The following is a 26,703-nucleotide window of genomic DNA, read 5'->3' on the forward strand; positions in this document are numbered from 1 at the left end:
AAAACATGGCAAATCTATCATTTCTGACTGTTGAGAAAGAACATTCAGCCAGAAGCTATCTATACACGGAAATGCAGCAATAAATATGTCAATGTCTGTGTTAAAAGCTAAGATAGCCCCACAGGACACGCTTGAAGAGCAGCAGCCATGTTGTACCTGTTGTGACAATTTCACATTAGACTAACTCTGGTCTGGTCCTGCTAACTGAATGCCATTTAGTGGCTGGAGAACATGAAAAGCAATACTATACTCTGTCTTAACATTTAATTTCATCCAAAAAGAACTTTGCCTGTGTCCTGCCAGACCAGTCTGATGTAAGACGTGGTCCTGAACCAAACTAAAAGGATAGTGTAGTCGTATCCTCTGCTAGAAAAGTGTTGTTCATTCATTAGCCATTCAAATACAAAATTAAAGGACACAGGAGTGGAAGTCTCTTTATATGTATTTTAATTATAATTCTAGCTAAATACTGTGACAGGTTTTCTTTTTAGAAATGAAAAGCTAATGACCCATGTAATGAATAAATTAAATGGTTTTATTCATTTTGCACGTTTTCTTACAAAATGAATCAGAAATGGAGAAGCTTGTTTAATCAAAGAATGTCTTGTTGAAACGGATGTTTATCAGCCTCCCAAATGGAATATTTGCTGTCAAAGCTTCTGTGGAAAAGTTTTGTGTATTTAGCTTTCAGTGGAAGGAGTCGTAACTAAGCAGCCCCTTAATTAGTATTTTGTCACATCTTTCCTCAAGCAATGTTTTTCATGACTGTGTTATTGCTATGCAGGATATAAGGGTGTCACTGCTAATTTTTTTTGAGGAAGATCAAGAATAATGTATTTTCACCGGGAAGCTCTGTGACCCACACTCCACTACGCTCCCTTAGGAGCCAACAGTGGTTTGAAAGATGTAGCTGTCTACCTTTGTTTAATAGCTACTTTGGTAAGAGTGCAGAGATTTTGTTCAGATACTGTGTTTAAAAGCTAGTTAGACAGTGTTACTAACTCCCACTGCTATTGTCACGTCACTTTTCCCCCCTTAGTTTCAGGTTTTCTAAAGCTTTGAGTCCTTTGGAGCAGCACCAGGAGAACAGGGTAAAGTGAAATGTAACAGATAACTCCATCAAAAATGGTTTAGGTTTCAGATGTAGAGGTTGATCATATAGACTTCCACCTTAACAGAGGAACAGTATATAACTACACTGTATGATTCAATGCAGTCTGTTGCATGCATTTTTTTATTATTTTTATTTTTTGCTATCAGTAAAAGTTGGAGGTTTTCTGAAAGTTACTTTTTAGTTACTCAATTATAGACTAGGAAAATTGGTTTCAGAACTCAGCTTTGGTCAGATTGGTATATATCTCCTGATGAAAAGCTGTTTCAGTAGTGAATTTGGACAGAGAATTTAACTTCAACCAGAATAACTCTCTGTTTATGTCTGCTGTATATTCCTAACTTCAAGGAAGACCAATTTGTCTGAAATGACCATTGCTTTTTATTATCTTTCAATAAAATACATATTGACCTCATAGCATCATATAACATAAACTATGGTTTCCTTCCATATTGAGCAGGAGTTTCTTTTACAATTTTAACTTCTACAAATCACACGTAAAAATAGTGTATTAATAATTATATATTACTTTTTCTTTATTGTGGTCATAACTCAAGAATAAAAATATTTTTGCTACTCATTAAGTTTTCTAGATTAGATTTTTGGGTTTGTTTATTTGTAAAAGGTCTGTGATTTTGAAAAAAAAGGGGGGGCTTATGAACAATTTGAGGGCAGGATGAAACCCATTATGTTCTGTTTTCACATCCCATAGCAGAGCTCTGATATTACTGATAGTCTAAGAGTGGTGTGGTGTTCTTAGATTTATTTTTTTTTTGGTGTGTACGTGTGTTTGTGTGTGTGCTTGTTTGTTTTTTAAGAAACAAAACATAGGATGCTTCTAATATTCAAAGAAAATCCAAAAATATCTTGTAAGAACTTCCATTTTAATATTTTAATCTTGCTTCTACACACCTAAGAACTTTCTGCACACTTTCATCAAAACCATCTAAATGAGTTTGATTCACTTAAATGTCTGGAAGCTACTTTATGTAGTCAAATCCAGATTACTGAACTCAATACATGAGAACTTGAGTGAAATTCTTCTGACCTGTGCTGTGTGGTACTCTAGGGGAGATAAGCCACTAGTTATTTCTGAATGTAGACTAAACACAGTAAAAAAAAAAGAAAATAGAACATGCATAATGAATTATGCTCAGCAGCACTGGAGAAAATATGTAACTAGGCATCTAGGATGTTCTGTTTTCCACTTGCACATCTCAATAAACTGCAATGAACCTCAGAAGTGATTGCGTATGATCAGACTTAATTAAATTCTGAGATTTAGTCCCCAAGATATGCATTTGTATAGGAAGTCTGACCGTTTTTATGAATTGGGCTTTTTAGGATGTAGGGAAGCATAAATGGCAGTCTTGGAGACAAATTGAGATGCTTTAATATCTCTCCCACAAAATTAAAAAAATACTCATAAACATTATAGGACATGCAGGAGTACCACAAAGAGTTATTGTGGTCTGTTTTCCTGATTGAATCTGGCCTGCAAATGTGAAAAAGCAGAATTTTAGTCCTGCTTTAAATGCAGATCACAGAACAGCAGTAGAAAGCAATCACTACTGACTTCGCCGGATCTGGTACACGTATGTGTTACAGAAAGGAACAGCAATAACAAAATAGGAACTTTGTGCCCTGAGCAGTTGTGGGTATAAGTTAGTCAGCATTGGCCATAAGTGCGGTATATATCTTTATTGCTAACAATCTGAGCTTTTCCATCAGGCAGCCCTGGACTTTTCTCAGTGTTACGTTATTTGTGAACCCCGCCTGAATTCCTGCTAAATTGCTAGCAGCTCTGTTTGTATCTCAGTCTGAGTCTTTGGGTCTTTACAGACAAATGGGGGCCCTTGGGGCAAGGACCAATTAATCTACAGTTGGATGTGAGTCACCAGGTTGCACCAGTATTGCTTTTTGTCCTCTTGGAAAACCAGGGCTAGAGCTGCCCAGAGGTCCTGGGACCCGATTGTTGTTTTGGCAAAGCAGACAACCTGGGGCAGCCACAGAAAAATGGCTCAGGTAGGTGGCAGTCCTGGTGTCCCTGGCTCAGGAAAGTCCTGGTGGAGCAGTAGAATTGGTCATGTGTTCAGTAAAATTGGGAATGTTGGTTTCAACACAATTTTTGATTTGGCAGAAGCTGAGAAAATGTATGGTTTTGCCATGATTAGGAATGAAACAAAATGTGCAAACTGCAAGTCCAGTCACAGGAAGGAGGAAAAAAAGCACACAGAAAACTATGTTTTTTATCTACCCCCTAGTAATCATCTCACCTAGCTACAAACCACACTACAATCCTATCATGTTATGCTGTGGTGTTTTTACCTTGCTGTGTAGCTGAACTCCACCACAACCACTCTCTCACTCCCCCGCCTCAGAAGAAGAGGGAGAGAAGAAAGTATGCTGGAAAGAAACAAAAAAAGAGCTCACAGGTTGAGATAAGGATAATTTAGTTAATGGGAAAGGAAGAGAGAAAAAAGGCCACACAGAAGTATGGAGAGAGAGAAAAAAATAATTCTTTACTTCCCACAAATGAGCAATGTTCAGCTATGTCCCAGGAAGCAGGGCCTCAATGCGCGTAGCAGTTTGTGAGGACGGATGTCTTCATAAAAAGAACCCCCCTCCTTCCCCTTTCCCAACTCTTTTATTGCTGAGTGGTATGGAATATCCCTTTGGTCGGTTTAGGTCAGCTGCCTTGGTGATGTCCCCTCCCCATCACTTGCCCACCCCCAGCCTGCTGGCTCTTGAGGAATTGGAGGGAGTCCTGACATGGTGCCAGTATTGTGCAGCAACAGACACAACACTGGAGTGATACCACTGCTGTTCTAGCTACAAGTGCAGAGCACAGCCCTGTACGGGCTGCCACAGAGAAAGTTAACTCCATCCCAGCCAGACCCAGTACACATGCACAGCTCACACATACAGTAAAGCATGGTCTTTGAACCAAACAGGTAAGACCAAAAGAGTTGCTTCATACAGAGGCCAAGAGAAGTGAAATGTTTTGCTAGTTCTATAACACAATATGATTCAGACCAGGGAAATAAAAACAAGATTTCTAACTTCCCATCAAATACTTAACATCTAAAGTTCACAGTTTAATTTCCACCCATCATGTTGTCAACGTGTTTACAGAGATCACTACCCAGTACCTCACATTTCTCTTAATGCAATGTGAAGACTGCTCACATCTGTTTCAACCATATATGCTGCTAGTTTTCAGCTGGTGGTGATAATATATTTTTTTTTCCCACAAAACAAATCTTCTGCTTATAAGAAGTTTTCAGCTAATGTTATATGAACTGCTATCTCAGTATCTGTCTGTGGTTGCCCTGTTTATATTTTCTTATTGGTACACCTTAGAAGTTAATTTAGCCCCAAGGATTGTCCATGAGAGTGGCTGAAGTGCAAAGACTATCATCTTTACAAAGACAGAGGTACTTAAAAAAAATAGCAGGGGGAGGCAAAAATCACCTTTTATAGGTAGGAAGTCATCTATTGACTAATGTAGTTTCATACCTTCATGCTCAGTTGGTTGGCTCAATGGTGATATATGTTACAGGCTTTCGCGAGATGCAGCCTAATAAGGTGTTTTGTAATTAAGAATCTCTGTTAGTTCAGGGGCATCCTCATTAGGCCCTGTACAGCTCAACAGATGTTAAAGTGATTTAGAACACATGTTGTGCCTTGTGGAAATACGGGATCAACTTTTTCTTCATCTTCCTACCACTTTGGTAAGGGAATAACATAAGTGTCCTCTGCAGAATTAAAGGTGAAAGGAATCAGTGTTTTTCTTTTCTAGTTGTAACGTGTTTTGCATGCCTACTGGACCAGGTTATCTTCTTTTCTGAGTGCATGAGTGAGATGGAGTCTAATCCTCTGACTCAACTTTGCATGAGCTTTAATATGTTTTCTTCAGAGTACCTTTGTTTCAAAGGAAGACTTTCATGAGATCACATTGTTTGCAAAATACTGTCAGGACCAGAGTTGCTGGCATGCAATATTTTTAAAATTCTTTATAGAAAGTAAGAAATTAAAAAGTTAATAAAATGAGCTACTCACATGATGCTAACCTTGTTTGCAGAACACCTGTAGGCATATTAACATATGTTAGAGTCTGGAGAGTAACAGTTAAATGACATGCTGTCTTTTGTTATCCACATTTTGTCATGGAAATAACATTAGCAAATGGAAATGGTAAAAAGAGATCTATAAAATATAAATAACTAGCGTTATAAAGTGTCCATGTTTCACTACATAGTTTTAAAAGAAGGCTGTCACAAAATGTTACTATAGCTGGAATAATTTCCTTGCTGTGAAGGTGAAATGTCACTGTTTCAGATATGGGCTGCTGAAACTGGTAATCCAGTAGGGATATATGCCTCCAAGTCCCATGAGCAGTAAGGTTGAACACATTCTCAGCAGACAGACAAGCACACTCTACAATATATATGTACACATAGACATGGCTAGCCACACACACGAACACAGATAGAAATTACAGCAATCACAAACAGCGCCAATGGCCTCATCCAGGATGAAGGTCCACTAGTGAGACATACATATAGTATGTACGCACACTGTGTGGATCCCTCTGGAAGCTGGGCTTGGACACTCAGGTTTATTTAGTAACTTCCCCTGCATCCCAGTCTTCCCAGGTGCTGGTACCTGGATATATGAACTCCTGAGGCAGACTTTAGTCTACCCACAACCTGGGTCCTGGATCATTTTGTCTCCAGGTGCCTCAAGCAGAAAGATACACACACACACACCTGTAAATGGCTCTCTCAGTCAGCCTGCAGATCATCCCACAGTCTCCCTGGCAGTTGTCCAGGACCTTGTGGACCCTCCCATAGTCAGCTCCCCCTGTTGTCTCACTCAGAGAGATGCTTATGTCCAGCCCAGACTTATGACCCTACCAATACTTGGCTCCCAGTCTGCTTATCCTGCTCACCTTCCCTACATCCTATAACCACTAGGTCCTAACTAACTCTCCTGTTCCCTCTGAAAAGTGATCTGGAGAGCCTCATAGTGGTGAGAAATGTGCACAGCCTATGAGGCTGATAGATCTTGGGGTAGTCCTGGAAACAGCCAGGTGAGGGAACATTTTCATTCTTAGAATGGTTTAGATTGGAAGGGACTCTGGAGGTCATCTGTTCCAAACCCCAGCTCAAGTAGGGACACACAGAGCAGGTTGCCCATGACCATGTTGAGATTGCTTTTGAAGATCTACAAGAAGGAGACAATATAACCTCTCTGGGAAACCCATACCAGTGCTCCATCACCTGCATAGTAAAGTTTTCCCTCCTGTTTAGATGGAGCCTCTCATGTTTCAGTTTGTGCCCATTGCCTCTTGCCCTGGCAAACACTGAGAAGAGCCTGGCTCTGTCCTCTTTGCACCCTCCCTTCAGGTGTTTATACACATTGATACCCTCTTCTCCAGGCTGAACAGTCCCAGTTCTCTCCCTTGTGCCATTGTTTCTCTGAGCTCTTTTGCATGTGTACTTGTCAAAATGACTCTTACCATAAAACCCAATAGCTTTTGTATTATCTTGGTGAACTTCTAAGCAAAGGTTTAGAATTTCTGCTAAATATTAACTCAAGTCTAGATTAATGTGGCTTGAATTCTGCTTCAAGCACGAACCCAGTGTTGCCACTACAGTCCCAGGGTCACATTTAAAAATGCATCACCATGTACTTACTAGATTCAGAAGGGCACTGAAGGTCTGCCACAATGATCCTGTGAGATTAATGGAAAGTCATTTCAACATAGTTGAAAAATAAATGAAGCTTATGTATAAGGCACCAGCATAGTAAAGACCTTCTGGCATATTAACACCATGTGGGCTTATTTATCTTCTACAGGAAGAGTCAACACCTACTCTCCTAACCATTAATGTAAAACAGCTGCTGTCTACTAACAGTACACAGGTGCCATAATTTTGAAATGTTCCTTGTACTGAATGAATCAGAACCTCACATCTCATTCTTTGTTTTTATGTCTGTTCTCATAGGCAGATCTAACATCAGAGTAACACCAGGATTAGACAGAGATTGATGAGATTTTCTTTTCTACTCAGAAAGTCTCATAGGTGTGTTTTTCCTCTTTTGAGCACCAAGCAGCCTATTAAGAAGGGAGTCTTCTTCAAGGAGACAATCTTCATTTCTCCTCTACAAGAGAATCTGTAAGAGTTTTGAAATATTGAGAGTTTTGATATATTGAGCATGTCTCAAAGCAGTAAAGAAAAGAAGAGAAGCAATTTCTCTGAGCTGTAGAGGAAATGCTAGTGTACACTTTCAGTGCAGGACCCACAGCCTCACTGGTTGAGATATAGAATGTAAGTGCTATTTGATAAAGATCAACTCATATGTGCTGTGTGTGTACAAGAGACTTCTCAAGCTGTGTTTTCTGTGTTATTTATAACCTGAGATATTTGAAGTTCATTGAAACAGATGGAAAAAGTGGTTGGTTCAGCAGCCATGTGGTATTGTTCTCCCCAAAACATTGCTTTGTGCTTTGGTTTTCATTTGGGAACATCTTCCAATTGTTAGGAAATAGTTGACTTGTTTTGTGTAGTGCTATCTGACTAATTTTGACAAATACGTGAGGAATTCCCTGCTGAGATAGTTTGTCCTCATTGCTCTCCCTTCATGTATTTTCACGTGTTGTTTTTTTCCCTTCAAATTACTCTTCTACATATAAATTAAAACAATCTTGTTTGTTAGGTTTTGTTTTCCAATCTTCCATAGAAATTGAAAAGCTTGTAAATTAACTTCTCTTTTCTTGTGTACCTTGATTCCATTGCAGATTATTAGCTGCTATTTTGCCTTTCTATTCGTGCAAAGATAATACAGCCATCCATAATTCAAAACTCAGAGTTGAGCTCAAACCGCATTCCACCTCCTGCTATAATTCTCTTTCATTCCAATAAGTACATAGTCAAGTAGAAAAGTTCAGAAATAATAGTGCAACTATAGCTCTGCTACTCTGAAATTAACTGAAACTCTGGGGTATATCTTTTCTTTAATTCATGCATGTATGCCTTCCAAATTAAGGGCTTAGATGTTCACATCAAAGGCAGAATATGCAATACTTCATTATATATTTTCCATGACTGAGTTTCAGGAATCAGTGGCTAGCAAATTTGACATCTTGGCTGCAAAAGTTGTATTTCACCATAAAACCAGCAATCACTTCAATCAAATACAGTTCAGTAACATTTCTAATGCTCTCTAAGCAAACCCATTGTGCCCAGGGACTTCTATTGGTTAAATTTTTTTTGGATAAACCATTTTTTCACCAAAGCGAATAAACAGTTATGAGTAACCTGAGTCCTTCAGAAGCAAATCCAAAAGATCAGTGTTCATAAGATGGGAAATTAAATACAGTGAAATAAGAAAGACTAACCCTGATGGAGTATTTGAGAAAATCTGAAAGACTTTTTGTTTGTTTGTTTGTTTGTTTTTTAACATGTGCTATTTTTATGTATTTATCAGTTTCTGGAGATGAGAAACTGTTGAAAACAGGTTCACATCTGAAGCACATTACTTAGTATGAGGCTATCATATGAAGAACTCAAATATATTAATTAAAAAAAAAAAGAAAAACCTGAAAGATATATTTGTTTGGCTTTAAATCATATTTTTATTCAAACATTATGGCTTGGGAGGCACATGAGTGTATTTGGCTTATCAATATTAGTATTCTTTACTGCCCAAATGTCACTATCTTTCTGTGGGCTTAACAGAAAAATGCCGCTGATTAATTAACAAAATCAACCATGAAATCTTTTTATACTGAATTGTATTCCAACAGTTAAATTAAATGAGTATTTTCAAACAGATGGAGTTTTGAGAGAGGGAGAAAGTAAGGAATGAACATGGCATCTTGTGCCACAGGAATGTTCAGCTAATTGATTGCTCTTAAACCCTTACTCTCCTCCAAAAGTATGCAAAACTACTTTTGACTTTTGTGGGCTGAATAAATTGGACATTTGTGTATCAAATGGATATTTATTCTTTCAATTAATGGTGGTCAAAAGTGGAACTAATAGTTTATTGCTTTGACAAACGTACAGGGTCTCCCATACGCCTTCTCCAAAACTTCTACATTTTGGAAAATTTTCAGATACTCTTTACTCATCTTATCCTAATTGTTTATTTTCACTGGCTTGGGATAATTTTCTTGAGTAACCCTTCCTCCTCTTCCCCCCCCCTCCCCCCCCCTTCACTTTTTTATTTAAAAAACACTCACTGTGTTTTCTTTGCTATGAAATCCCTTACACATGAGTTGTGAGTTAAGAAATAGCTCCAAATGTTTGTTCATCCAATGTCATGGTTTATCATGGTTAATCTTAGTTAACCACTATCATGAGATGACCACTCATGATTCCACATGAACATCCCAGCACCAGTAGCAAATTATATTTGCAGATAAAATAGCTCAGGAACCATTCTGGCAGAACAGCACTCACATTCTCACATTGCTATGAGCAGTATCTGACAACTGGTCAGCTAGTGGTTAAAATGTCTGGTAATTCACCTAAAGAAGCAGCACATTGTTGTCATTATTAAGTAGCAAATCTCAGTTAGACTTTTGAGCTCACTTGTTTCCCAAGTTGTTTTTTTCATGGGTGAATTCCAAATGTCCTTACATTTTTCTTCTAAGAATTTGTCAAAATATCCGCATTAAAAGATCATGGCATTACACCACACATTAAGGTAGTGCTTCTGCAACATGTATTAAAACAGGTTTAGATCATATGTTTGTTTGTTTGTTTTTCTTTTTTTTTCTTTTGAAACATCTGAAATATCAATATCCTAATTTTCTATTTAAGAAAAAACGGTAACTATGACATACTAACGAATTGGTTCATAATTATAATCATCCATTCGAGAAAAAAACAATTACTTTCACTATTTCACATAGTGAAATGATACACACCACAACATTGAACTTTATTTCTTTTTATGATAGAGCTGAGCTGAACTCTTATGGCAGAATTGGGATAGGAATTGGGAAATCCTGTCTTTTTTAATGTCAGGTTCCTGTGCTGATGAGATAAAGCAACTTAAGGTTATCTGAGTGTTTCAAATATATATTACCAGAATGGAGACATGAATGTTGCCCACACAATTTGCAGGAATGTTATGGTGCAATTAGTAATCATTAATCAGCATCGCACTTGAGATCTATTAATCCTTTAATTCATATCAATGTGATATTCTTTCTCTTTAATGGCCTTTTCTGCATAAAAATGGCTGAAGAAGACTTGCTTTTGCAGGAAGCTCATATCTTTTGTTTTGAAAAGCTCAGTATGGTTCTGCTGTATCTCATGACTCCTGAGGTATCGGGGGAAACAACTGTAGACAAAAAGAACAGAAAAAGGGAGACAAAGCAAGCAGTGAATTTATACAGGAAGATTTTCTTCTGATGTAAAAAAGGCCAGCCCTGCTAGAATTAGCACCCCTGACATTACTGTATGAATAACTGCTCACACAGTCTCATGTTGCCTCTGTGGGCAGGCTATGATGTGGAGAGATAGAAGGAGGGGATGGAGCAGTTTGCATATGCACCTCTTCTTGGTGCTGGTGACTTGGTGAGCTGAACTTGAATAGTCAGACAGAAGCAAAGAAAAAGCAGGATATGGCTTGAGATGAAGAATTAGTTTCTGGAATGAGAGGCAGTGAGGAACAATAACTCCCATGACAAGAAATGGCTCCTAGTGTTCTGGTAGATGTGACAGCAATCATGATTTAATTGACAGGGTAAGTGCTAATGAACTGTGAGCACTTTAGTCTTAATTTTACCAAGGGATTGATTCCCTGAGTTGGTACTACCCCTGACACTGAGTGTGCTCAACTGGAATGGGAGCTGATAGCAAAATGAGGAGGACTGCATTTAGAAATTGCTTAAATTTATATAAAGTTTGGAACTAAAAGTGAGCAATGTGCTGATATAGCTAATTTATTAGAAATTGAAGCTGGCATTTTTAAAGTCACACTTCTCACTAGTTTGACTTCATGAAATAAAGATTCAGCTAATATTATCTCTTTCTTCTACTTCTTAGTCTGCTTCATTTTGGTGCTAGTAGGAATAGTAACTGACGTGACCATGGAAAATGGGAGAAATGGTGGCTGCTAGAAAGTCTTATCATTCAGAATTACCCTAAGCTACGAAATTCAGATTTTGAGCCACTATGTCAAAATGCAAGAGATATGAGGGTAAAAAGAGACCCAAACCAATCAATAACTTTTCGTGAATTATTGTTCAGATGCGCAAGCACACACACAAAATCTCTGTTGGGAATCAAACAAATAAACACTCAGTATGGTGTATTAAGTATATATAGGTGAAGTCATAAAAAAAAAAAGGCAAAAAAAAAGCAGAATAAGATACTTATTGCTTGTCTAAATGTGCTTTGGTAACTTTTTTGTTTCACAGAAATGCCAGAAAAGACTAATCCACTAGTAAGAGGGGTGAAATTGCTAACTTGCTAAAACAGTATTCTACCCTTCTCCTTCCCATTCCCTTCAAATCTGAAGTCTGGATAACTAGAAAAGTAGGAAAAAGACTTGCTGTAGCTGAGGAAAAGAAGCATACCTCAGGATATTTGAAAAATTCAGATGTACACATCAGCACATCTGACAAATGTGTGAGCACATGCAAAGAATTTAATCGTGCTGCTGATTTGGAAAAAAGCTGGGGATCTATGGAAAGTACAGAAGATGTAACTTTCCCAGCCGTCAAACTGTTGATCTGAAACTATTTAGGTAGAGATATCCAGTGGCCTTTTTCCGTGGTCTCTGATGAGACCCTGGTGCTTCAAAGGACTTCCTCCCTGCCTTTTAAATATTCATTTCATACACAATTTATGCCATTGGCACATAGACCAAACTTCAGTACTTCTGGTGCCTTGATGGCCTCATGCTGCCATCAGCTGATTGTGCAGTTTTTACCCTTTTAGCATTTCAATAATCGCTGATGTTCTTCTGTTTCCCTTTCCCACCAGATTGTCTCTTTGAGAACTGGTGCATCAGTGGTACCAATAGCAAAGCAAGTGGGCTATAACAGTGGCAAAGAAAGAAAACAAATGGTTCATAATTCCTTAAGGATACTTTAAATAGATCTTGTAAAGGCACTTTTTACTTTGCTAGTAATTGCTTTGCCTGTTTTTGTTGAGTTCTGTGGAGTTTTGTGCCATGAATGTAATGTGAATTTTTATAATTGATTATTTCTCTTCCATATTGTGACAGCAGACTTGAATTTGTGAGGCAAGGTGACTTACCATATGGAATGTGGGAAAATAATTGTACTAGCACACTTTTATGCTAAATATTACTCCCTTGATAATACTTTTGAGGTGAATTTTTATCTTCTGCTCTGCCCTTATCTTTCTGAGCACCTTCATCACATATACCACATCACAAATTTCATGTTACAGATGCGATTACTTTTGAGATCTTCTGACTCAATTCTGATTTTATTTCCTCATTTTATAAGTAACAAAATGCCAGCTAGTTATAATACTGGTTCAAAAATATTGAACTTCATTTTGAAAGACCTACCTCCCAGCAGGTGAGAAGACTTGCTTATAAGATGCGCTTTTCCAGACTGGATCTACTTTTCCATAGGAAGTAATGTAAATAGTCAAGTCTCTGCTCTGCTGGCTGTTACCCAGCTTCATTCTCAGAATTTCAGCTCTCTTGTCTGTTTTCACTGTATTTCTGAATCAATACTAAAAACCACAACTAGCCCATGTGTTCACAGAGGATGATTTCTTCAGCTCTTTGCCTCTGTCGGAAGATAAGTTTACTACTTCAGTCTACATATCTATACGCTAAAAATATTTTTCTACTTTCAATTACTATAGTATGTAAATTGCCTTCAGCTACTGTTAGAGGCTTTAGTTAATGTCTACAAGAGGCATTTCTTTCCTAATCCCAACCCAAGATGTTTTTCAGTCTCACACTAGCTTATTAAAGCAATATATTGTTTCCATTGTCCTATCCAATTTAGCTACAGCTGCCAGCCTTAGCACCTAAAAGTCAGATCCACTGCAATTATTACTTCAAATTAAGATAAATACAACTTGGGAGAACAACTTATAATGATTTTCTCTTTGTGCATAGTAAGATAAATTTGCTGTTATTGGAGCTGGATGTAATTTTTCCAGGGGAATTTTCTATGAGGAAAAACTCAATTAAGGTGAATCAAATGGTCTGGAGATGTATGCCAATTAAGACAAAATTTTCTTGGAAACTTGCACCCTTCTCTTCTTGCCTGGAGGAATGTTTGACAACAAGGATCCAGGTTCCTTTCTTGTTCTAGGTTGTGAACAAGAAAGGGCTCTCAGCTGGACTTTCTGCCTGCTTCCCCTGCATACAGCCAGAAGATCTCCACCTACTTTGGTGCCTAGACTATCCAGCTCTGAGTCTGTCACATCTGCAGGTCACTGGTGACTCTTCTGTACCGCACAGGAACAAGCTCTGTAGCAACATGTAAGCTCAGGAGCTTCTGGTGCAAGCTTTCCTCAGGGAAATACTTCAAAGGAAATACTCGGAATGCTATAGTCCCAGAAACTCTCCCCCTCTACTCCACTTGTATCCAGAATTAAGGATAATAATATTTTTAAATACAAGACTCTTGTACTCTGGCTGTGGTAGTTCTTCTACCAACTTTTGCAGTGATTAATTATAAGGTTAAAAAGGAAAAAAAAAAAAAAAAGGAAAAAAAAATAAAAAGGATAAAAAACCTGAGATTTCCAGGTATGTTTTGAACACCAGTGAACAAATTTTGAAGCATTTATCTTGAATCTCCTTCCTCCTCCGATTTTATTTATAAAGACAGGGGTTGAGAGACATGCGTTGTAAGATCCAGCCATACATGGGATGAGATAGGATGGGTCATGAAAGGAAGTATTACTGGATCATATCATGAGCCACCTAAAGAAGAACCTGTTCAGCCATTAGTTTAGCAATACAGAGAAAGAACTGTAACTCTTCAGCTGTAGATAGGGACACCAAAAGGAATTGCAGCCAACTTATTCCCTATCTTGCTGTCTTAACCAATAACACAACCTACCTCTATCAGGAGGCCTATACTGGTGCAGGCCATACAGCCAGGGAATTCTTCCCGAAAGACACCAGTAAGTCCATTGATAGCTACTGTGTACAATTAATACTCACTGTCTTCTTGATATTTAAATAATGACTCAAGAAGATCTACATGTGGAAGCTGGGAAGTAGTGCTTGGAAGGAAGTATGTGTGCTTTCAGTGGTACTCCTTCATATCTGGTCCTGTTTGCTTCTAGAGATCAGATGCCTGATGACATAGGCTCAGGGTGCAGCCCCAGAGTTAATGATCCCTTTTTAATGCAATGTTGTTTTTGGAGATGATCTTCTTTGCTGTCACTGGGGCCTCTCTCTTATTCCTGACAGTACGATATGCTCCTTCTCACTTCACCTCAGTTATGCCAAGTGCTGTTACCACAAATAACATCACTGTGCCACGTTAAAATTAATAAAAAAGAGTAAACTTTGAAGGCTTGGCAGGCTATCTTGCAGAATAAATTTAAATGTCGAGATAGAATGATTGTAGTTGACAACTGAAGTTCCTTCTTCGTGATTGCTCTGAATCAACCTGATAAACTGAACTGTAAACTAAGATGGTAAGAGGTAACTGAGTTTTATAATAAATCTTGCCAGGTATTGTGATTAAAATTGGAAGTGGCAAAAAAGATGCCGAATCTAAGTGACAATGAGATCTGATTATTCATATTCTGAAATAAAATTCCACTATACGAAAAACATTGTTCTTTGGTAGTAGTTACAATGATTAAAGAATAGTGAGTAATTGACAGTAGTTCCCAGAAAATAATAATAATAATGAAAAATAAAAAATAAAAATAATAAAATAAAGAGAAAAAATAGTCAGAATTAAAGTTCATTATTATTTGAATATCAAAAGGTCATAAAATCCTATTCCTGGGCAAAGGGGTCCAAGCTCTAGGTCATGCTCTGTATATATTTGTGCCAGGTGTTCTGCTTGGAGGATGGGTTGAGGAAGACCTAACCACTCAGCAGCTGCCATTCTGCTGGTTGTTCTCCTAGGACTTAGATAACCATACAGTGCTCAGGCTTATTCAGAGCCTTGGCTAATTCATGACACTGAAGTTGGATAAAGTAATGCAGTAGAAGTATTTTTTTTCTTTTTTTTTTCTTTTTTCTTTTTTTTTTTTTTTAGAGACATAGACTTCCCCACAATCTGAGGGCCATATCAAACCACTTATCTTTCTGGAGAGAAAAATAAAGAGCTTTTCTAACAGCAAAGAAGAGCTTTTCTAACACAGTTCTCACAATGCTGTATAATTAGGAAGACAAAAAGACCCAAAAGCTCTGCTAAGGGAAGATGTTCCACTTGCTAAGAAAAGGTGGGAAGGGCATGAACATATGACACATATGCAGTGGTGCCATGCAAAATACTGACAAAAGCCCTTAGTTCTTATGGTGATGAGTATGGCACAAGAAATACCATGAAACATAATGCTAAAAAAGAAAAAGGATTTGGTTATATGGCTGCTTGTATTCAAATTAATTTGGTTTTAAAGGCTGAGAAATAGCCATAGATGTGTTCTAGCCTGTATCTTTATAGCTATGCTACCTGACGCAGGTTATTTTGTGACCAGATGTGTGCCTGATCACTACGGTTTGTGTGCCAACTCAGTTACATATAGTTGAATGCGAGTAAGATGTGTGAGAGAAGTGATTTTTCAGCAGCTTTTCTTCCTTTAAGTTTCACTGATATGCTGGTATTAAGTTAGAGACAACGATATAAGAGATCAAATTTTTTTATGTAATCTGAAGGGGTATACTGCTCTCAAAAACATAGGGAAATGGTTTATTGTTAAATTCTACTTATTTCTAGATTTATAACTACCTTAAAAACCTTCTTTTCTGACTACAGGATCCCTAACCTAAAGGGTTCCTCATTATGTCCATGTCTCCTCCAAGTGAATCTTGTTCTTGTTGAAGAAGAAGGTGTCATTTACATGGGATTGAACAGGAATTAACAGCTGCTTCAGAAGTGGTTGAGGAACAGAGACAGAAAATTAGGGAAGTTCTCATTTTCTTCCCCTTGGATTATGCACAGTGATTTATTGCATTTGTAACTTAATACCTTTCCTCTCCTTTTAATGTGAATAAATGGAAGTCTGTTTTCCTGGAGCTAAATGTAAAATCGATTAGGTGATCAGAAGCAAGATATGCACCACAGTTAAAGGAAGGAATGCAGAACTTGTAAGACCAGCATAAATCAGAAATGTTGTCTTTCTTCTTGCTTTTGCTGATTGAACAAAAAGAAAATGTTCACTGTCGGTTACATTTACCAATCCTTCTTTAGCAGCCAGAATGTACAGGTGAATGTGATGCGCTGCTCATATTAGTGACTTCCCAAAACAGAAGAGACAAGCTCTAGTGGACTTGAATTCTTCCTGGCTGACTTCTCATATCAGCCCCATCTCCTTAGGCTACCTCTGTAATCAGTAGATAAAAGAAGGGCTCTCCAGAGAGTAGTTCAGTACACCCACAATCAGGACTGTGTCCTTACTATGCAGTGATTCTAGAGAAACTACTCTCCTAACCCACAGCACGTTAATAAAATGCCTGAAGGTAGTCAGGGCAAAACTAGGTCTAAAGTAGATCAATCACAGTAAGCTGTTGAGTTAAGCCCATCTCGTCCCATTGAATTTATGACTAATGTTCTAGAAAGTAAACCAAAACATTTTTAATTCTATGTTTTCAAAGTTTTCTCTTACATTTGGTGTGCAGGTGATAACAATAAAAAGAAAAGGTTGCTTTGTGTATGCTTGTGCTGTGTGAGGAATCACTTAAATCACACTACTGTCTTATGTCTCTTCCAGAAGAATCAATTGAAAGAAAATTTTTCTGAAGAAAAAATTATCTCTAAGTTGAAACTACAAACAGCTTTCTGTCCTCAGTTAAAATGACAGTGAGACAATAAGCTTGATTTTCTCTGTTCTATATTCTTCACATTACTATTCAGATTTTTACTCTGTCTTTTGGGCCTGGAAAGCTTGCAAAACATCTTTTATGCCAATTCAGAAGGTATGCATGAAATGAGCTAGTACAGATTCAACTGTGTGAACAGTGTTTCCGTGCAACTTCATTAATTTATTTTGATGGTTTAGAAATGTTCACAATTAAAAAATGAGATATATATTGTTAAGAGGTATGTCTGGTTTCACTGAAAATGTTAGTGAGCATCTACTTGTATTTGAAAGTCTTACACTTGAGCACCTCAGTTTTAAAATAACTAATTTTTTAGGAAAAAAAAAAAGAGATAACAAAAAGCTGCTTGTGTGAAACCTTTTGAGTGGTGGGTTTTATTCACCAGCAATAATACAATAATATCACAGTGGAGGACATTCTGCTAGAAACAGGATGAAAAGTGTTTGGGTGTTTCTAACAAAAGAAAAAGAACATAAAGCATTCACTGCAGTAGCAGAGAGAGGTTTTAGTCTACAGTAAAGTCAGGGTTGTAAATGGAAATCTGCCAATTCCAGTGAGATACAGAAGGCATACACATGCAAGGGAAACCTAGAGTGCTTTTTCTAGGTCACATAAAAGGAAAAATGAAGGTTTTCATGTAGCTCAGAGGGAAAACCTGGTTCATAACTAAACAAATAAAAAAGAAAAGCACTATTTTAAGTCTCTCAACACATGCAGCTCCACACACACAGGTGTGTGTACAACCACTGTAATGTCTAAGGTTATATACTGCAAGGACTTATGCCTATTCTTAATTCCAAAATGTGTTCGTTTATTTTTCATTCAATGAAGTTTTTCATGTGCTGAAGGTTAAATTTTGTTATGATTGAAGCTTAATGGTGAGCACTGCAACTTTGATGTTTCTTTTCTTTATAGACCTGAAAAAGAAAAAAAAAAATCTTACAAAATTGTTTCCAAAACAGAACAGTGTTTGAAGTTAAAAACAGAGAAGATTTAGAATTCATTTATTGTGATCTATAACAAGTTTGCTTACTGAACCTTGGGTTCCAACAAAGTATGAATCCAGACTTTCAACAGATCTGTTACCCCAGCTAAACCTAAGATTTAAATACTTTGAAACTTTGGGTTATTTATCTTGCTGAAATTCTTGTTTAGTAACTAAAAGTTATCCCTATTTAGAAATATGGCAATTAAAAAAAAATCTTCCATTAAATTAAGTATTGTGTACCTCAGATAATGAGGTTGTGTGAAAGAGGGAAGTGAAGCAAGGGATATGCTCCATGAGACAAATACGTGCTTGAACTCCATTCTTTGACACTCCTTTTCTTGTATGTAGCCACACTTCAGAGAGTCAGTCTGCTGGTGTCAGCCTCCAGCCGACCCAGGTCCTTCTGATGGCAGTACACCCAGCTGGTGTATATGCCATTCTTCCAAGGTTTGTATCATGTGTTGATCTTGCTGGAGGTGCACTCCTGTCCCAACATGTAGGTCATTAATGAAGATCAGGTTATTCAAGCATGATTTGCCCTTCGTAAATCTTTGTTGACTACTAATTACTTTCCTGCACTTCATGTGTTTGGAAATGGTTTCCAGGTTTAGTTGCTCCACCACTTTCCTAAGTAAAAATGTGAGGCTGACCAGACTGTAGCTCCCCAGATCTTCCTCATTGCCTTTCTTGAAGATTGGAGTGACGTTTGCTTTTCTCTAGTCCTCAGGCACCTTTCACAATTGCCAGGACCTTCCAAAGATAATTGTCAGCAGACTTGAAATGACATCAGCCAGCTCTCTCAGCTATAATGGGGGCAACCCATTTATATATCCCCAGTTTGTTAAATTGCTTCCTAATCTGGTCCTTTTCCTCCCAGGTAAATTCTTGCTCCAGGCTTTCCCTGTGGTTTTAGGGCCAGTGATAATGCAGCATTGTCTGAGAAGTATTTTTCCTGAGTTCTTCATATATGCTCTCTGCTGCTTGCTTTATTTGGGTGTGTTTGTGACAAACAGAAGACAAGAGCAACTATCTAGTACTGTACAAAGAATTGCTACTGCTGCAATGTCATGTGCATATAGAAGTGATATAAATTAACAGTGGTAATAACACAAAACGATAACGAAGATCTTGGCAAATATTTACTAAGTACAACAAGCATAACCAGTCACAGCACATCTCTGACACAGCTGAATGGATTTTAAAGGCTAGGTTCAGATCAGCAAATTCCAAGTACCTTCTATATATGCTCTTGTTCACTCAACTGCAATGGAGCTTTCATGAGTAATTATAATGTGCCTACTCTAAAGAAGGCTGTACACAGAACATAAGATAGGGGAGACTTTTCTTTAACCCCCTTAACAAAATATATACAAAAGATAAAACACTTGGAAACAAACAAACAAACAAAATTAAAACAAAAACAAAAACAAAACAACTTGATGAAGAATGAAGCTAATTTGGGACTCAGTGAAACCGAGTGAACTTGGTGAAAGCTGCAGTGCTCTTTGTAATAGACCAATTAAAATGAGCTTTGATGATATTGCATCCAAGTCTGCTAAAATACCCTAAACGAATAGTCTGAGACATGAGCCTATTTTGCATTCATTTGCAAGTCTTACTTTATCATGGGTCTAATAATATTTGAGAAAACAGACTTTATCATGAGACTGTGCCATTAAGTCTATGAGTATATAAGCAAATGAGCCAGAAAGTAATTAATTTTCTCCTGAAAAACAAATTATCAGAAAGTACTTTTAGAGATGGACCACTTGAAAAAAATGGATCACTTAGTGTATGAGCATAAAAATATTGTCAGAGTCATAGTAATTGCTGTCAATTGTGGCCGCTTGGTAGTTTTTCCATTTTCAGTCATTCACAGTGTTCCAAAAGTTTGTTCTATTTGTCTAAAAATTTATAAGCCCCTAATAAATGTTTTTGAAGGGTTCAGAAAATGTCATGGACTATCTCAAAAATTACCTCCTGTGGGGTCTCTCTTGGAAAATGTTATTGTCTACAAGATTATTATGTTTTGGAGGAGCACTGTCACTTCTGGGTTAGAGAGCAGAGCTGGGACATGATGCTGCTGAGCTCCGACTTTGATTCTGCCTGTCCTCATGGTCTTTGGGAAGACCATGCAGCACATACTAAGGTTCAGTAGCAAAATCATAGCCAGCACATGATGGAAACTCTGGCAACTGTGAGTCACATCTGGAGAACTGTGTCAAGTTTGGGGTCTTCCAGTGCAATCAAGATGTCAGCAAACTGGAGGGAGTCCAATGGAGGTCTACTAAAATAACTGAGGGCTGGAGCATTTGATGTTCAAGTGGATACTGGTAGGTTGTTAAACTTGGAGAAGAAAGGAGTAAAGGACAGGAGTATGAGGGGAAAAACTAATTAGAATCTTTCACTACCCATGGGGGTGGTGGTGATGACATAAAGATGGCAACATCTAAAGATGGAGAAAAACCCTTTTTAGAGATGTACTCTGAGAGGACAATTGGCAAAAGTGACATGGTGCAGCAAGGGAAATCCCAGCTGGTTAGAAGAAAAAAAATCTCTTCAAAACTCAGTGACTGGCCGGAACAGTATCCTTCAGAAGCTGCAGAACTTCCATCCTTGGAAATTTCCAAACTTCCTTTGGTGAGGCCCTGAGCAACCTGACCTAAGTTTGAAATTAGCCCTGAGTAATACAGTAAGAGGTTGAACTTGGTGAGCCTCAGAGAACCCTTCAAACCTGAATTATTGTATGAGTCTTTTTCGATGTTCAGTGAACACTATTCAAAAACAATACAAAAAATGTGTATCTCACTTGACTGCGGATATTAAGCAATATCTGGCTTTAAGCTCTTCACCTCCAGTCTAGAGGAACAGAAAACAGTTCAAACAGTGAGAAAGTTCTTCTAGTACAGAAGATGACCAGAAATACTTTGATTACATGGTTTGTCTACCATATTGGAGAGGACATCAGGATTGTGGTCAGGCAAAACATCCACAGTTATCACCATAACTCACATCTCAAATAACCTCATCTTCAGCATGTGCAAAATCAGAGGCAGAAATTAAGTTACTTGTAGAGGGAGTTAACTATCAGTCGATTACAGCCAGGTGAAGGACAAAAATAGAAGCAGCTCGGAGGTACACCATCTCAAATGATCAGGATTTACAAAGCACTTGAACAGTTCAAAACAGATTTATTAATAACCTGTAGTTTATGTATAAGAAAGTAGAGTAATGAGGTTTGTTTCATTAGGTGAAGGCAAAGTGCGTAGTAAAACAGTAAACACCAGTTATTTGTTTTGCATTTTGATTGTATATCTTCAGTTCATTACTGTTTGTTGCTGCCTGCCTGCTGTATGGTTGGAGAGTGTGTTGAGGATGAGCTGAGACAAATGTTATGGCAGTGCACATGGGAACGACAAGCAGTTGTTTTTCATACCAGTGAGGGTTTGTGACCTCTCCTCATCCCCCTGGAGGGAAAAAAAACACTTTTCTCCACGTGTGGATGAATACTAAACTGGCTCTAATTGACAACACTTAGCTGGTTGGGAGCTAATATTAATTGGTGTTGGTTATATAAATATATACCATTCTAATGACTCTACTTACATATTTCTCACTATTATTGTTAAGACAGAAATTCAGGGCAACTTTCAGCTTCATTTCAGGCTACTTTTTTTGTAGTCAATTTTCTTAGCTGTCCCCTCTGGTCACATCTGCTCTAAACAGAATTTGAGAAGGTGTTTCAAATAAGCATAAAAAATTTAATTTTTATGGAATTGTTTTCCTGTTCTCAGAAGTTTTTTTTTTTTTTTAAATAATCTTGAAAGGTATTTTTTACATATTTATAAAGAAATAAAGGAAGTAATCTTCCTTTGTTCTTTACAGCATTTGGAGAAATAACTTGTTTTTCTGAGCTTCAAAATAAATGTATTTCAATTTCTTTGCAACAATAGACTTCTATTAAATGTTTTGCAAGCAGAAATTGCAAATTCCAATAGACAATGCTTACCCAGTTTCCAAAAAGAAAAAAGAAAACTACAGAAATGTAAGCAAAACAGACGTTATGAAGGAACATTTCAAACATGCCTCCATAATACTTGCATACTCAGAATCACAGAATCACAGAACGGTCTGGATTGGAAGAATCCTTAAAAATCATCTAATTCCAAACCCCTACCATGGGCAGGGACACCTCTCACCAGATCAGGTTGCTCAAAGCCCCATCCAGCCTGGCCTTGAACACCTCCAGGGATGGGGCATCCACAGCTTCTCTGGGCAAACCTATGGGTGCCTCACCACCCTCTGAGTGAAGAATTTCTTCTGAATATCTAATCTAAATAACCCCTCTTTCAGTTTAAAGCCATCTTCCCTTGTCTTATCACTATACTCCCTGACAAAGAGTCCTTCTCCAGCTTTCCTGTATGCCCCCTTTATGTATTGGAAAGTTACTATAAGGTCTCCCTTAAGCCTTCTCTTCTCCAGGCTGAATAGCCTCAGCTGTCTCAGCCTTTATTCATAGGAGAGGTGCTCCAGCACTCTGATCATCTTCATGGCCCTCCTCTGGACTCATTCTAATGTCCATGTCCTTCTTGTGCTGGGGGCCCCAGAGCTGAACACAGCATTCCAGGTAGGGTCTCACAAGAGCAGAGTAGAGAAGGAGATTCACCCCCCTTGACCTGCCTGACATGCTTCTTTTGATGCAGCCCGGGATATGTTGTCTTTCTGTTTCAACAGTTTTTTGGTTCAACTCCTTGCTCTTTTTCAGGTAACTAAACATAACAAAGCTTTGTGTTTTACTTTGTAAAGGAAGGATAAAATGTGTATTTTCTATCCTGTCAAAATACAAACCCTCATACAAACTACAAGGCAGTTAGATATGGCATCATAGTTACCTAGAATACAAATCTTAGTGAATGTTATTCTGTTATCAATACTTAGGTACCCTAGCCTTGGTGTCTTCTTTATGCTATGTATCATGCAGACATTACAGAAGAGTTTCTCCTGTCCCCAAAAGCTTGGAGGACAAGTAGAAGAACTGGGAAAGCTCCCAGAGTGCTTGCACTGGAGGGAGGAAGGGCAGTGCAGCCAGGAAGCTTCAGATTCCCTGTGTTTTCTATTGTCCTCTATCCGCAGGCTGTTTCTATCCATGCTTATTTTGTGCAAGCTCTGCAGAAACCAAAGTCCTGTTTTAGTAGTCTCATGACATTCACTGTGTATCTTAGGCAAATACAACTGCAGCATTAACATCCTCTGTTTAGCTATGTAGCAAGATGATTTCTTCGAGTTAGGAGTCATGTAGAATTATTCATAATGTAAAAACAAATTCAGTAACAATTATGCTGGTAAAAATTTCTGTTTCACCAATATGAAAACCAAGCAGAATAAGCTGTGGTAATGTGAAGATTCACATTGGCTTTCCAGCAGAAAGCAAGAGTTTTCAAAAGAGCTTGTCCTTAAGTAAAAGTCCCAGTTTTCAGATTTGCTGTACCTTCCAAGACGTTTTTCCAGATCTTTGGGATCCACTTCTTACTGGCATAGTTTCCTAGGAGATGGTATTAACATCAACACTCTACTGGTTCTGAAAAAAAGCTGCTATGAGATCTACAGATCCCTGGAAACATCTGGAGATTCCTAGCTCAGAGCTAGAAATTGTGAGAGCCTGGTTTGGGCTAATGGCTCTGAAATTTGCATGAAAATTAGCTTTTGAACAATCTGTTTGAAATTAGAAACTTTTATTTTTCTTCAGAATTTCCCTTCTATGGGAATCTTGAAATTCTTCTTTTCATTCTAAAGATGAGATCCATTTTTCGCATAGTGCTGGAGGTTCTTACAGAAGGGAAGATCTTACTCATGGACAGGGTTAATGGTAACTCAGGCAATTCAAAATCCATCTGAACACTTCAACACCAGTGAGGCACTGGTAAACAGAACTGACTTCCCTGAGAAGCTGCTGGGTTCACACAACACTGCACAGAGGTGCCAGTTTAGGCTCAGGAAGCCAGACTAGCCTAATTAGGCTAGCCTCATGCTTTGACAGAGATAATAAATTCTGCTTTCACAAAAGGGGCAGCACCAAGGAACTGTAACTAATGCTATGTATGGGTGAGGTTGTTTCTTCAGACCCATCTCAGAAATCTCCATGAGATTCCAGCAGGCAGTCCGGACATAGCCACATGATTTCTTGGAAAGAGACCAGTTAATGAGGGTTAAGCCATTAACTGCCTGCCCCCTCTTGGACAAGCTGGCTTACACAATTTAGAGACAAGTTATCCTTATTGGGATTTGTACGTGTCTGAAAGGTTACTCTAGGCCTTGCTAATTCAGACCAAGACCGAACCGCTCTGCAACAGGTATTGAGAAGAGCTCACAGAGAGAATCCAAAAGACACCAAGACACAAGGCCAGTTCTTCCTAAGCCCTTTGCATTACTTGTTTTGACTGCAAATTTAGGAACCAGTGCACTGCTGCAGTTCTCTGCTTTGCACTATTCTGAAATGTAAAATGTCTGTAAAGAGAACATCAGGCTCTGGTATGTTCTGTTAACTTTTCTTACACACAGGAAAATCTACATTTATTAGCAGCTTCATGTCACACAAATAAATAAATAAATAACATTGCCTCCTCCTCTTAATATTACCAGCAGAAAAATGGAAAATGATCCCTTTTAAATTTCTAGTTAGGAGCTACACAGACTTAATCATTTATCATATTCAATAAATACCAAAGGTGTTATCTGAATATCTGAACTGCATATATCTTGCTTTAACTGATTACCTCAGATTTATGAAGTCTGGCTTGGGCTTAATGATGAAAATTACGTAATACATTTTTTACTCTTAAATTAAAGTCATACACAGAATATCAATCATGATTTCCGTTTCCCCAGGTAATATATATGAAACAAAAGCTCTGGATAGTGAGTACCTCATCTAGTAGGATTTCAGCAAAAAAATACCCTAACTAACTAAGATGATGGAATGTAAAGGGGAAAAAATGACCTTAATAACTCATCTGTAACTGCTTTTGTGAAGAGACAGAGATATAAATAACGAATATAAATATAAATATATATTATTAAAACAAGTATACAGATATAAATATGAAAACAGATATAACTTATTCAGAAAGTGCTCTGTTTAAATTTGTTTCCATGGAGGATTTTGTTCAATTGTGATTTATCTTCCAGTCTGAAGATAATCAAAAATCCAATTTGCTTTTGCTAGGGGCATTATTATTTTATCTTAATTTGAAGAAAGCTTATTCTAATGTATTAAAACTTCTCTTCAAGCAAAAGAAAGCAGAGGCTAGCTTTGTAACTAGAACAGTTTTCTTACAACTGGCTCATGACGCTACTTAAAAAACAAAACAAAACAAACAAACAAACAAACAAAATAAAACAAAACAAACAAACAAACAAACAAAATACACAGGAGATTTACTCCAAGCCATTTATTCTTTCATTTCACTGAGGTTTAAAATTTGGGTTTTACAGCAACTTAGTAATGTAGTATTCAATATGAGACACGAAACTGTAATACATCCAGTAAGGTATTTCTCAGCTACCTGGTTAACATAAAGATCCCAAATAACCTCTGATTTTACTTCAAAAACAATCAGTCTTTTTGTGTGTTATTTGCCTTTGATCAGATAAGAAGCTTTGCAAAAGTAAAATTACAGTGCTTACTCAAAAAACTAATCTCCATTGGGTTGATTTGCCACCAGCCCCTCCCTAGACTACAGCAATAGTTTCAAAGATTCATTTTTCAGGTTCCTAATATTTCACTTGCTGTCAATTTCAATTCTTAGACCAATAAATCAAAACCACTTATTTCTTGAAATATTGAAAAGCAAGAAGCTAAAAGGGAATACTTCATTTCTTGTATAAAGAAAGAATATTGGATTTGTATAAGGGAGAAAGACAGAGGACAAAACTGCTTGTGATCATGACAAACGAAACCAGCCAGGAGCTGGTACACCAAGTCCTATGAATCCTTAACACAGAGCAGGAGCCACAGTATTTGGTCCTATCAGCTGCACAGCAAGACCTGGAGCAATTCCTTCTGTGCATTCAGTGGCTTAACAATTTGTAGCTGCAGGAGCTACTTAGTGGAGTGGCCATCAGCTCCAGAGGCCTTCTGCTGTTGTTCATGTCCAAGCTCTCCTCTAGGCTGTAGGCACATAATTTCTCTATGATCAACTCATTTACCCTCAAAAAAAATCTCCTGGAATGGTCTTGTTTCCAGCACCTTTTATCTCACCCTGGTCTGATCCAGATAGCCAGAGAAATGCCATCCACAGAGGTTTGAGCCAACTGGACTTACTGTGCGGGGAAAACATCACTATTCATAGATATATTTTTATGTTTAGCATAGTGATGTGTGTCAGGTGCAATATAATTTAGCATGGGTGAAAATGTCTGCTCTGTATACTGAAGATACCCATTTACAGCATCTGTTCTTTCAAACTGGACATATGCAGCTCACATCTTTACTACACCAGTAGTAAACATACACAACACTGCTGACAGGACCAACAGAATTACCACACATATACATCAATAAAAAATGGAAGCAAAT

General features: G+C 37.8%; 1 protein-coding gene and 1 long non-coding RNA gene across 8 annotated transcripts in view; one reads left to right on the plus strand and one right to left on the minus strand.

Moving 5' to 3' along the window:
• LOC310899043 overlaps positions 1-8,941 on the minus strand; it is a 33,575-nt gene extending 24,634 nt beyond the window's left edge. The window contains exons 1-2 of the long non-coding RNA XR_014583947.1: positions 6,814-8,941; positions 5,174-5,200 (exon numbers count right to left, since the gene is read on the minus strand). This is a non-coding gene — a long non-coding RNA (uncharacterized lncRNA). The remainder of the gene's footprint in view (positions 1-5,173; positions 5,201-6,813) is intronic.
• STK32B (serine/threonine kinase 32B) overlaps positions 1-26,703 on the plus strand; it is a 175,333-nt gene that overhangs the window by 65,026 nt on the left and 83,604 nt on the right. The window lies entirely within an intron of this gene.

Source organism: Anser anser, assembly GCF_964211835.1.
Source record: "Anser anser genome assembly, chromosome: 4".
Classification (NCBI taxonomy): domain Eukaryota; kingdom Metazoa; phylum Chordata; class Aves; order Anseriformes; family Anatidae; genus Anser; species Anser anser.